The sequence below is a fragment of the Lissotriton helveticus genome, chromosome 5_1, assembly GCF_964261635.1.
Source record: "Lissotriton helveticus chromosome 5_1, aLisHel1.1, whole genome shotgun sequence".
Lineage (NCBI taxonomy): Eukaryota > Metazoa > Chordata > Amphibia > Caudata > Salamandridae > Lissotriton > Lissotriton helveticus.
This window is the reverse complement of record NC_136065.1, coordinates 1,650,789,581-1,650,801,625: the sequence shown is the minus strand read 5'-3', so window position 1 is coordinate 1,650,801,625 and position 12,045 is coordinate 1,650,789,581. Positions and strand designations below refer to the sequence as shown.

Below are 12,045 nucleotides of genomic sequence, written 5' to 3'. Positions count from 1 at the left end.
AAGGATGGAAAATAAATTATTTATAGTTATTTAAGTTTACAAACCATTGTGGGGTTTTTTCAGCTCCTTTCAATTAAATCACTTTTTTGGAATTTATATAATGAGAATGTCACCAGTACGATAAGCTATTGTTTTCTTTTTTGCATTTAAACCTCTTTCTTCATGAGATTAAAGCTCAGAGTATGCTTTATATAGCTCTGGATGTTTCCAAAAGTGGAGAGAAACTGTTTTGAAAGTAGTACAAACTGCTCCTTCCTGGATATTCCAATTTACACACACTCAAAGGTTGTATACGTTTCATGAATCCTGACTTGCCCTATTCAAGTGCCTGAAAGCCTTTCACCACCTCTAGAAACAACAGTTACACCAATCCAATTCAAATCATTTTTTCCAAAGGAATATCTTCTGCCGGGTCAAAAATGCATCTGACAAAGATAGGTGTTTAAAAATTGACTTTGTAGTTTCAGAACATCAACATGACTCTGAAGAGTACAGAAGTAAAATGGTACCATTTCAAAGTTCCTAATACCTCATAAACATCTGAGAGGAAGCATGTAATAAATATACTTATTTTTCTGGAAAAGTAAGAGTGAACTTTAGTTTGCACCTCAGATGGGACTCGAACCCACAATCCCTGGCTCAGGAGGCCAGCCCCTTATCCATTAGGCCACTGAGGCACAGATTAATGCCAGCAATCTAGAGGCATTATTTAAATGTATTCAATCGTCCAACACTGGTGTCTGCACACAGGATATTTCTCAGTTCTCTCCATAAGTAAACTTCCCATTTTCATCCTCTTCCATCCCCGACTTTAACACTCTGTTCTGTGCTATAATGGAGACTCTGCATTTGTAGCAAGTGCAGAGAAATTGGAGGAGTACCATTTTCGAATCAACACTTCTTCTTCCATGGATGCTTTTCTCATTAAACTGGGCTTTGACAGTGGTATCAAGCTGTCCTTGTCTTCAGCAAGACACAGAAACAGGCACCAAGTCTACTAACCAAGTTCAACCACACTCTGCAACTTAATAGACCAGTGCTTTACAAATTAGCCAACTGTGTCATCAGCAAAGGCAGCCAATGTGCCAATCTTTTTTTAATTCTTCGGTAGTACTTTTCTTTCTCGTAGGCAAAATTAGCACTTTAACTTCACAAATCATACAGATTTTACACTTGAAGCACCCCATGAACACATACTTACACACCTTGCAGTTCATCTACACACACTTAAGCTAAAAACCCATTCTGTGAAGTCAAAATTCTGCAAACCTAGTACATATTCAGTGCGTGTACATAGAAGCACTTTTTAATGCCACTTAAATACACTAGATTTTAGACTGTAGATGCAATCTAAATGACTGTGCAGTATGTACTCCACTTTATTATTAATTAGGAATGAGAACATGATGGCTATGAGAGTATTGGAAGAGGCTGCTTCCATTCTGAATGTAAACCTGAATTGTGTGACCATTGGCAAAAACCGACCACGAAGGGACTCGAACCCTCAATCTTCTGATTCGAAGTCAGACGCCTTATCCATTAGGCCAAGCGGTCATGTTTCCTGCTGTGTTTATTTATATACTGTAGGTGGTATGCAAGGATGGAAAATATATTATTTATAGTTATTTAGGTTTACAAACCATTGTGGGGTTTTTTCAGCTCCTTTCAATTAAATCACTTTTTTGGAATTTATATAATGAGAATGTCACCAGTACGATAAGCTATTGTTTCCTTTTTTCATTTAAACCTCTTTCTTCATGAGATTAAAGCTCAGAGTATGCTTTATATAGCTCTGGATGTTTCCAGAAGTGGAGAGAAACTGTTTTGAAAGTAGTACAAACTGCTCCTTCCTGGATATTCCAATTTACACACACTCAAAGGTTGTATACGTTTCATGAATCCTGACTTGCCCTATTCAAGTGCCTGAAAGCCTTTCACCACCTCTAGGAACAACAGTTACACCAATCCAATTCAAATCATTTTTTCCAAAGGAATATCTTCTGCCGGGTCAAAAATGCATCTGACAAAGATAGGTGTTTAAAAATCGACTTTTTAGTTTCAGAACATCAACATGACTCTGAAGAGTACAGAAGTAAAATGGTACCATTTCAAAGTTCCTAATACCTCATAAACATCTGAGAGGAAGCATGTAATAAATATACTTATTTTTCTGGAAAAGTAAGAGTGAACTTTGGTTTGCACCTCAGATGGGACTCGAACCCACAATCCCTGGCTTAGGAGGCCAGTGCCTTATCCATTAGGCCACTGAGGCACAGATAAATGCCAGCGATCTAGAGGCATTATTTAAATGTATTCAATCGTCCAACACTGGTGTCTGTACACAGGATATTTCTCAGTTCTCTCCATAAGTAAACTTCCCATTTTCATCCTCTTCCATCCCCGACTTTAACAAACTGTTCTGTGCTATAATGGAGACTCTGCATTTGTAGCAAGTGCAGAGAAATTGGAGGAGTACCATTTTCGAATCAACACTTCTTCTTCCATGGATGCTTTTCTCATTAAACTGGGCTTTGACAGTGGTATCAAGCCGTCCTTGTCTTCAGCAGGACACAGAAACAGGCACCAAGTCTACTAACCAAGTTCAACCACACTCTGCAACTTAATAGACCAGTGCTTTACAAATTAGCCAACTGTGTCATCAGCAAAGGCAGCCAATGTGCCAATCCTATATAATTCTTCTGTAGTACTTTTCTTTCTCGTAGGCAAAATTAGCACTTTAACTGCACAAATCATACAGATTTTACACTTGAAGCACTCCATGAACACATACTTACACACCTTGCAGTTCATCTACACACACTTAAGCTAAAAACCCATTCTGTGAAGTCAAAATTCTGCAAACCTAGTGCATATTCAGTGCGTGTACATAGAAGCACTTTTTAATGCCACTTAAATGCACTAGATTTTAGACTGAAGATGCAATCTAAATGACTGTGCAGTATTTACTCCACTTTATTATTAATTAGGAATGAGAACATGATGGCTATGAGAGTATTGGAAGAGCCTGCTTCCATTCTGAATGGAAACCTGAATTGTGTGACCATTGGCAAAAACCGACCACGAAGGGACTCAAACCCTCAATCTTCTGATTCGAAGTCAGACGCCTTATCCATTAGGCCACGCGGTCATGTGTCCTGCTGCGTTTATTTATATGCTGTAGGTGGTATGCAAGGATGGAAAATATATTATTTATAGTTATTTAGGTTTACAAACCATTGTGGGGTTTTTTCAGCTCCTTTCAATTAAATCACTTTTTTGGAATTTATATAATGAGAATGTCACCAGTACGATAAGCTATTGTTTTCTTTTTTGCATTTAAACCTCTTTCTTCATGAGATTAAAGCTCAGAGTATGCTTTATATAGCTCTGGATGTTTCCAGAAGTGGAGAGAAACTGTTTTGAAAGTAGTACAAACTGCTCCTTCCTGGATATTCCAATTTACACACACTCAAAGGTTGTATACGTTTCATGAATCCTGACTTGCCCTATTCAAGTGCCTGAAAGCCTTTCACCACCTCTAGAAACAACAGTTACACCAATCCAATTCAAATCATTTTTTCCAAAGGAATATCTTCTGCCGGGTCAAAAATGCATCTGACAAAGATAGGTGTTTAAAAATTGACTTTGTAGTTTCAGAACATCAACATGACTCTGAAGAGTACAGAAGTAAAATGGTACCATTTCAAAGTTCCTAATACCTCATAAACATCTGAGAGGAAGCATGTAATAAATATACTTATTTTTCTGGAAAAGTAAGAGTGAAATTTAGTTTGCACCTCAGATGGAACTCGAACCCACAATCCCTGGCTTAGGAGGCCAGTGCCTTATCCATTAGGCCACTGAGGCACAGATAAATGGCAGCGATCTAGAGGCATTATTTAAATGTATTCAATCGTCCAACACTGGTGTCTGCACACAGGATATTTCTCAGTTCTCTCCATAAGTAAACTTCCCATTTTCATCCTCTTCCATCCCCGACTTTAACACTCTGTTCTGTGCTATAATGGAGACTCTGCATTTGTAGCAAGTGCAGAGAAATTGGAGGAGTACCATTTTCGAATCAACACTTCTTCTTCCATGGATGCTTTTCTCATTAAACTGGGCTTTGACAGTGGTATCAAGCCGTCCTTGTCTTCAGCAGGACACAGAAACAGGCACCAAGTCTACTAACCAAGTTCAACCACACTCTGCAACTTAATAGACCAATTCTTTACAAATTAGCCAACTGTGTCATCAGCAAAGGCAGCCAATGTGCCAATCCTTTATAATTCTTCTGTAGTACTTTTCTTTCTCGTAGGCAAATTTAGCACTTTAACTGCACAAATCAAACAGATTTTACACTTGAAGCACTCCATGAACACATACTTACACACCTTGCAGTTCATCTACACACACTTAAGCTAAAAACCCATTCTGTGAAGTCAAAATTCTGCAAACCTAGTACATATTCAGTGCGTGTACATAGAAGCACTTTTTAATGCCACTTAAATGCACTAGATTTTAGACTGAAGATGCAATCTAAATGACTGTGCAGTATGTACTCCACTTTATTATTAATTAGGAATGAGAACATGATGGCTATGAGAGTATTGGAAGAGCCTGCTTCCATTCTGAATGGAAACCTGAATTGTGTGACCATTGGCAAAAACCGACCACGAAGGGACCCGAACCCACAATCTTCTGATTCGAAGTCAGACGCCTTATCCATTAGGCCACGCGGTCATGTGTCCTGCTGCGTTTATTTATATACTGTAGGTGGTATGCAAGGATGGAAAATAAATTATTTATAGTTATTTAAGTTTACAAACCATTGTGGGGTTTTTTCAGCTCCTTTCAATTAAATCACTTTTTTGGAATTTATATAATGAGAATGTCACCAGTACGATAAGCTATTGTTTTCTTTTTTGCATTTAAACCTCTTTCTTCATGAGATTAAAGCTCAGAGTATGCTTTATATAGCTCTGGATGTTTCCAGAAGTGGAGAGAAACTGTTTTGAAAGTAGTACAAACTGCTCCTTCCTGGATATTCCAATATACACACACTCAAAGGTTGTATACGTTTCATGAATCCTGACTTGCCCTATTCAAGTGCCTGAAAGCCTTTCACCACCTCTAGAAACAACAGTTACACCAATCCAATTCAAATCATTTTTTCCAAAGGAATATCTTCTGCCGGGTCAAAAATGCATCTGACAAAGATAGGTGTTTAAAAATTGACTTTGTAGTTTCAGAACATCAACATGACTCTGAAGAGTACAGAAGTAAAATGGTACCATTTCAAAGTTCCTAATACCTCATAAACATATGAGAGGAAGCATGTAATAAATATACTTATTTTTCTGGAAAAGTAAGAGTGAACTTTAATTTGCACCTCAGATGGGACTCGAACCCACAATCCCTGGCTCAGGAGGCCAGTGCCTTATCCATTAGTCCACTGAGGCACAGATAAATGCCAGCAATCTAGAGGCATTATTTAAATGTATTCAATCGTCCAACACTGGTGTCTGCACACAGGATATTTCTCAGTTCTCTCCATAAGTAAACTTCCCATTTTCATCCTCTTCCATCCCCGACTTTAACACTCTGTTCTGTGCTATAATGGAGACTCTGCATTTGTAGCAAGTGCAGAGAAATTGGAGGAGTACCATTTTCGAATCAACACTTCTTCTTCCATGGATGCTTTTCTCATTAAACTGGGCTTTGACAGTGGTATCAAGCTGTCCTTGTCTTCAGCAGGACACAGAAACAGGCACCAAGTCTACTAACCAAGTTCAACCACACTCTGCAACTTAATAGACCAGTGCTTTACAAATTAGCCAACTGTGTCATCAGCAAAGGCAGCCAATGTGCCAATCCTTTATAATTCTTCTGTAGTACTTTTCTTTCTCGTAGGCAAAATTAGCACTTTAACTTCACAAATCATACAGATTTTACACTTGAAGCACCCCATGAACACATACTTACACACCTTGCAGTTCATCTACACACACTTAAGCTAAAAACCCATTCTGTGAAGTCAAAATTCTGCAAACCTAGTACATATTCAGTGCGTGTACATAGAAGCACTTTTTAATGCCACTTAAATGCACTAGATTTTAGACTGTAGATGCAATCTAAATGACTGTGCAGTATGTACTCCACTTTATTATTAATTAGGAATGAGAACATGATGGCTATGAGAGTATTGGAAGAGCCTGCTTCCATTCTGAATGTAAACCTGAATTGTGTGACCATTGGCAAAAACCGACCACGAAGGGACTCGAACCCTCAATCTTCTGATTCGAAGTCAGACGCCTTATCCATTAGGCCACGCGGTCATGTGTCCTGCTGCGTTTATTTATATACTGTAGGTGGTATGCAAGGATGGAAAATATATTATTTATAGTTATTTAGGTTTACAAACCATTGTGGGGTTTTTTCAGCTCCTTTCAATTAAATCACTTTTTGGGAATTTATATAATGAGAATGTCACCAGTACGATAAGCTATTGTTTCCTTTTTTCATTTAAACCTCTTTCTTCATGAGATTAAAGCTCAGAGTATGCTTTATATAGCTCTGGATGTTTCCAGAAGTGGAGAGAAACTGTTTTGAAAGTAGTACAAACTGCTCCTTCCTGGATATTCCAATTTACACACACTCAAAGGTTGTATACGTTTCATGAATCCTGACTTTCCCTATTCAAGTGCCTGAAAGCCTCTTACCACCTCTAGGAACAACAGTTACACCAATCCAATTCAAATAATTTTTTCCAAAGGAATATCTTCTGCCGGGTCAAAACTGCATCTGACAAAGATAGGTGTTTAAAAATCGACTTTGTAGTTTCAGAACATCAACATGACTCTGAAGAGTACAGAAGTAAAATGGTACCATTTCAAAGTTCCTAATACCTCATAAACATCTGAGAGGAAGCATGTAATAAATATACTTATTTTTCTGGAAAAGTAAGAGTGAACTTTGGTTTGCACCTCAGATGGGACTCTAACCCACAATCCCTGGCTTAGGAGGCCAGTGCCTTATCCATTAGGCCACTGAGGCACAGATAAATGCCAGCAATCTAGAGGCATTATTTAAATGTATTCAATCGTCCAACACTGGTGTCTGTACACAGGATATTTCTCAGTTCTCTCCATAAGTAAACTTCCCATTTTCATCCTCTTCCATCCCCGACTTTAACACTCTGTTCTGTGCTATAATGGAGACTCTGCATTTGTAGCAAGTGCAGAGAAATTGGAGGAGTACCATTTTCGAATCAACACTTCTTCTTCCATGGATGCTTTTCTCATTAAACTGGGCTTTGACAGTGGTATCAAGCCGTCCTTGTCTTCAGCAGGACACATAAACAGGCACCAAGTCTACTAACCAAGTTCAACCACACTCTGCAACTTAATAGACCAGTGCTTTACAAATTAGCCAACTGTGTCATCAGCAAAGGCAGCCAATGTGCCAATCCTATATAATTCTTCTGTAGTACTTTTCTTTCTCGTAGGCAAAATTAGCACTTTAACTGCACAAATCATACAGATTTTACACTTGAAGCACTCCATGAACACATACTTACACACTTTGCAGTTCATCTACACACACTTAAGCTAAAAACCCATTCTGTGAAGTCAAAAGTCTGCAAACCTAGTACATATTCAGTGCGTGTACATAGAAGCACTTTTTAATGCCACTAAAATGCACTAGATTTTAGACTGAAGATGCAATCTAAATGACTGTGCAGTATGTACTCCACTTTATTATTAATTAGGAATGAGAACATGATGGCTATGAGAGTATTGGAAGAGCCTGCTTCCATTCTGAATGTAAACCTGAATTGTGTGACCATTGGCAAAAACCGACCACGAAGGGACTCGAACCCTCAATCTTCTGATTCGAAGTCAGACGCCTTATCCATTAGGCCACGCGGTCATGTGTCTTGCTGCGTTTATTTATATACTGTAGGTGGTATGCAAGGATGGAAAATAAATTATTTATAGTTATTTAAGTTTACAAACCATTGTGGGGGTTTTTCAGCTCCTTTCAATTAAATCACTTTTTTGGAATTTATATAATGAGAATGTCACCAGTACGATAAGCTATTGTTTTCTTTTTTGCATTTAAAACTCTTTCTTCATGAGATTAAAGCTCAGAGTATGCTTTATATAGCTCTGGATGTTTCCAGAAGTGGAGACAAACTGTTTTGAAAGTAGTACAAACTGCTCCTTCCTGGATATTCCAATTTACACACACTCAAAGGTTGTACACGTTTCATGAATCCTGACTTGCCCTATTCAAGTGCCTGAAAGCCTTTCACCACCTCTAGGAACAACAGTTACACCAATCCAATTCAAATCATTTTTTCCAAAGGAATATCTTCTGCCGGGTCAAAAATGCATCTGACAAAGATAGGTGTTTAAAAATTGACTTTGTAGTTTCAGAACATCAACATGACTGAAGAGTACAGAAGTAAAATGGTACCATTTCAAAGTTCCTAATACCTCATAAACATCTGAGAGGAAGCATGTAATAAATATACTTATTTTTCTGGAAAAGTAAGAGTGAACTTTGGTTTGCACCTCAGATGGGACTCGAACCCACAAACCCTGGTTTAGAAAGCCAATGCATTATCCATTAGGCCACTGAGGCACAGATAAATGCCAGTGATCTAGAGGCATTATTTAAATGTATTCAATCGTCCAACACTGGTGTCTGCACACAGGATATTTCTCAGTTCTCTCCATAAGTAAACTTCCCATTTTCATCCTCTTCCATCCCCGACTTTAACACTCTGTTCTGTGCTATAATGGAGACTCTGCATTTGTAGCAAGTGCAGAGAAATTGGAGGAGTACCATTTTCGAATCAACACTTCTTCTTCCATGGATGCTTTTCTCATTAAACTGGGCTTTGACAGTGGTATCAAGCCGTCCTTGTCTTCAGCAGGACACAGAAACAGGCACCAAGTCTACTAACCAAGTTCAACCACACTCTGCAACTTAATAGACCAATGCTTTACAAATTAGCCAACTGTGTCATCAGCAAAGGCAGCCAATGTGCCAATCCTTTATAATTCTTCTGTAGTACTTTTCTTTCTCGTAGGCAAATTTAGCACTTTAACTGCACAAATCAAACAGATTTTACACTTGAAGCACTCCATGAACACATACTTACACACCTTGCAGTTCATCTACACACACTTAAGCTAAAAACCCATTCTGTGAAGTCAAAATTCTGCAAACCTAGTACATATTCAGTGCGTGTACATAGAAGCACTTTTTAATGCCACTTAAATGCACTAGATTTTAGACTGAAGATGCAATCTAAATGACTGTGCAGTATGTACTCCACTTTATTATTAATTAGGAATGAGAACATGATGGCTATGAGAGTATTGGAAGAGCCTGCTTCCATTCTGAATGTAAACCTGAATTGTGTGACCATTGGCAAAAACCGACCACGAAGGGACTCGAACCCTCAATCTTCTGATTCGAAGTCAGACGCCTTATCCATTAGGCCAAGCGGTCATGTTTCCTGCTGTGTTTATTTATATACTGTAGGTGGTATGCAAGGATGGAAAATATATTATTTATAGTTATTTAGGTTTACAAACCATTGTGGGGTTTTTTCAGCTCCTTTCAATTAAATCACTTTTTTGGAATTTATATAATGAGAATGTCACCAGTACGATAAGCTATTGTTTCCTTTTTTCATTTAAACCTCTTTCTTCATGAGATTAAAGCTCAGAGTATGCTTTATATAGCTCTGGATGTTTCCAGAAGTGGAGAGAAACTGTTTTGAAAGTAGTACAAACTGCTCCTTCCTGGATATTCCAATTTACACACACTCAAAGGTTGTATACGTTTCATGAATCCTGACTTGCCCTATTCAAGTGCCTGAAAGCCTTTCACCACCTCTAGGAACAACAGTTACACCAATCCAATTCAAATCATTTTTTCCAAAGGAATATCTTCTGCCGGGTCAAAAATGCATCTGACAAAGATAGGTGTTTAAAAATCGACTTTTTAGTTTCAGAACATCAACATGACTCTGAAGAGTACAGAAGTAAAATGGTACCATTTCAAAGTTCCTAATACCTCATAAACATCTGAGAGGAAGCATGTAATAAATATACTTATTTTTCTGGAAAAGTAAGAGTGAACTTTGGTTTGCACCTCAGATGGGACTCGAACCCACAATCCCTGGCTTAGGAGGCCAGTGCCTTATCCATTAGGCCACTGAGGCACAGATAAATGCCAGCGATCTAGAGGCATTATTTAAATGTATTCAATCGTCCAACACTGGTGTCTGTACACAGGATATTTCTCAGTTCTCTCCATAAGTAAACTTCCCATTTTCATCCTCTTCCATCCCCGACTTTAACAAACTGTTCTGTGCTATAATGGAGACTCTGCATTTGTAGCAAGTGCAGAGAAATTGGAGGAGTACCATTTTCGAATCAACACTTCTTCTTCCATGGATGCTTTTCTCATTAAACTGGGCTTTGACAGTGGTATCAAGCCGTCCTTGTCTTCAGCAGGACACAGAAACAGGCACCAAGTCTACTAACCAAGTTCAACCACACTCTGCAACTTAATAGACCAGTGCTTTACAAATTAGCCAACTGTGTCATCAGCAAAGGCAGCCAATGTGCCAATCCTATATAATTCTTCTGTAGTACTTTTCTTTCTCGTAGGCAAAATTAGCACTTTAACTGCACAAATCATACAGATTTTACACTTGAAGCACTCCATGAACACATACTTACACACCTTGCAGTTCATCTACACACACTTAAGCTAAAAACCCATTCTGTGAAGTCAAAATTCTGCAAACCTAGTGCATATTCAGTGCGTGTACATAGAAGCACTTTTTAATGCCACTTAAATGCACTAGATTTTAGACTGAAGATGCAATCTAAATGACTGTGCAGTATTTACTCCACTTTATTATTAATTAGGAATGAGAACATGATGGCTATGAGAGTATTGGAAGAGCCTGCTTCCATTCTGAATGGAAACCTGAATTGTGTGACCATTGGCAAAAACCGACCACGAAGGGACTCAAACCCTCAATCTTCTGATTCGAAGTCAGATGCCTTATCCATTAGGCCACGTGGTCATGTGTCCTGCTGCGTTTATTTATATACTGTAGGTGGTATGCAAGGATGGAAAATATATTATTTATAGTTATTTAGGTTTACAAACCATTGTGGGGTTTTTTCAGCTCCTTTCAATTAAATCACTTTTTTGGAATTTATATAATGAGAATGTCACCAGTACGATAAGCTATTGTTTTCTTTTTTGCATTTAAACCTCTTTCTTCATGAGATTAAAGCTCAGAGTATGCTTTATATAGCTCTGGATGTTTCCAGAAGTGGAGAGAAACTGTTTTGAAAGTAGTACAAACTGCTCCTTCCTGGATATTCCAATTTACACACACTCAAAGGTTGTATACGTTTCATGAATCCTGACTTGCCCTATTCAAGTGCCTGAAAGCCTTTCACCACCTCTAGAAACAACAGTTACACCAATCCAATTCAAATCATTTTTTCCAAAGGAATATCTTCTGCCGGGTCAAAAATGCATCTGACAAAGATAGGTGTTTAAAAATTGACTTTGTAGTTTCAGAACATCAACATGACTCTGAAGAGTACAGAAGTAAAATGGTACCATTTCAAAGTTCCTAATACCTCATAAACATCTGAGAGGAAGCATGTAATAAATATACTTATTTTTCTGGAAAAGTAAGAGTGAAATTTAGTTTGCACCTCAGATGGAACTCAAACCCACAATCCCTGGCTTAGGAGGCCAGTGCCTTATCCATTAGGCCACTGAGGCACAGATAAATGGCAGCAATCTAGAGGCATTATTTAAATGTATTCAATCGTCCAACACTGGTGTCTGCACACAGGATATTTCTCAGTTCTCTCCATAAGTAAACTTCCCATTTTCATCCTCTTCCATCCCCGACTTTAACACTCTGTTCTGTGCTATAATGGAGACTCTGCATTTGTAGCAAGTGCAGAGAAATTGGAGGAGTACCAT

General features: G+C 38.3%; 13 non-coding genes across 13 annotated transcripts; all 13 read right to left on the bottom strand.

The window, feature by feature from the left end:
* Positions 1 to 604: 604 nt before the first annotated feature.
* TRNAR-CCU (transfer RNA arginine (anticodon CCU)) lies at positions 605 to 677 on the bottom strand. The gene has a single exon. It is a non-coding gene; the product is annotated as a tRNA-Arg (tRNA).
* An 804-nt stretch (positions 678 to 1,481) lies between these two features.
* Positions 1,482 to 1,554, bottom strand: TRNAR-UCG (transfer RNA arginine (anticodon UCG)). The gene has a single exon. It is a non-coding gene; the product is annotated as a tRNA-Arg (tRNA).
* Positions 1,555 to 2,199: 645 nt separating this feature from the next.
* Positions 2,200 to 2,272, bottom strand: TRNAR-CCU (transfer RNA arginine (anticodon CCU)). Its single transcript has one exon. It is a non-coding gene; the product is annotated as a tRNA-Arg (tRNA).
* An 803-nt stretch (positions 2,273 to 3,075) lies between these two features.
* Positions 3,076 to 3,148, bottom strand: TRNAR-UCG (transfer RNA arginine (anticodon UCG)). Its single transcript has one exon. It is a non-coding gene; the product is annotated as a tRNA-Arg (tRNA).
* A 646-nt stretch (positions 3,149 to 3,794) lies between these two features.
* On the bottom strand, positions 3,795 to 3,867 carry TRNAR-CCU (transfer RNA arginine (anticodon CCU)). The gene has a single exon. It is a non-coding gene; the product is annotated as a tRNA-Arg (tRNA).
* An 803-nt stretch (positions 3,868 to 4,670) lies between these two features.
* On the bottom strand, positions 4,671 to 4,743 carry TRNAR-UCG (transfer RNA arginine (anticodon UCG)). Its single transcript has one exon. It is a non-coding gene; the product is annotated as a tRNA-Arg (tRNA).
* Positions 4,744 to 5,389: 646 nt separating this feature from the next.
* TRNAR-CCU (transfer RNA arginine (anticodon CCU)) lies at positions 5,390 to 5,462 on the bottom strand. The gene has a single exon. It is a non-coding gene; the product is annotated as a tRNA-Arg (tRNA).
* Positions 5,463 to 6,265: 803 nt separating this feature from the next.
* On the bottom strand, positions 6,266 to 6,338 carry TRNAR-UCG (transfer RNA arginine (anticodon UCG)). The gene has a single exon. It is a non-coding gene; the product is annotated as a tRNA-Arg (tRNA).
* A 645-nt stretch (positions 6,339 to 6,983) lies between these two features.
* TRNAR-CCU (transfer RNA arginine (anticodon CCU)) lies at positions 6,984 to 7,056 on the bottom strand. The gene has a single exon. It is a non-coding gene; the product is annotated as a tRNA-Arg (tRNA).
* Positions 7,057 to 7,859: 803 nt separating this feature from the next.
* Positions 7,860 to 7,932, bottom strand: TRNAR-UCG (transfer RNA arginine (anticodon UCG)). Its single transcript has one exon. It is a non-coding gene; the product is annotated as a tRNA-Arg (tRNA).
* Positions 7,933 to 9,452: 1,520 nt separating this feature from the next.
* TRNAR-UCG (transfer RNA arginine (anticodon UCG)) lies at positions 9,453 to 9,525 on the bottom strand. The gene has a single exon. It is a non-coding gene; the product is annotated as a tRNA-Arg (tRNA).
* A 645-nt stretch (positions 9,526 to 10,170) lies between these two features.
* TRNAR-CCU (transfer RNA arginine (anticodon CCU)) lies at positions 10,171 to 10,243 on the bottom strand. The gene has a single exon. It is a non-coding gene; the product is annotated as a tRNA-Arg (tRNA).
* Positions 10,244 to 11,046: 803 nt separating this feature from the next.
* Positions 11,047 to 11,119, bottom strand: TRNAR-UCG (transfer RNA arginine (anticodon UCG)). Its single transcript has one exon. It is a non-coding gene; the product is annotated as a tRNA-Arg (tRNA).
* Positions 11,120 to 12,045: the final 926 nt, after the last annotated feature.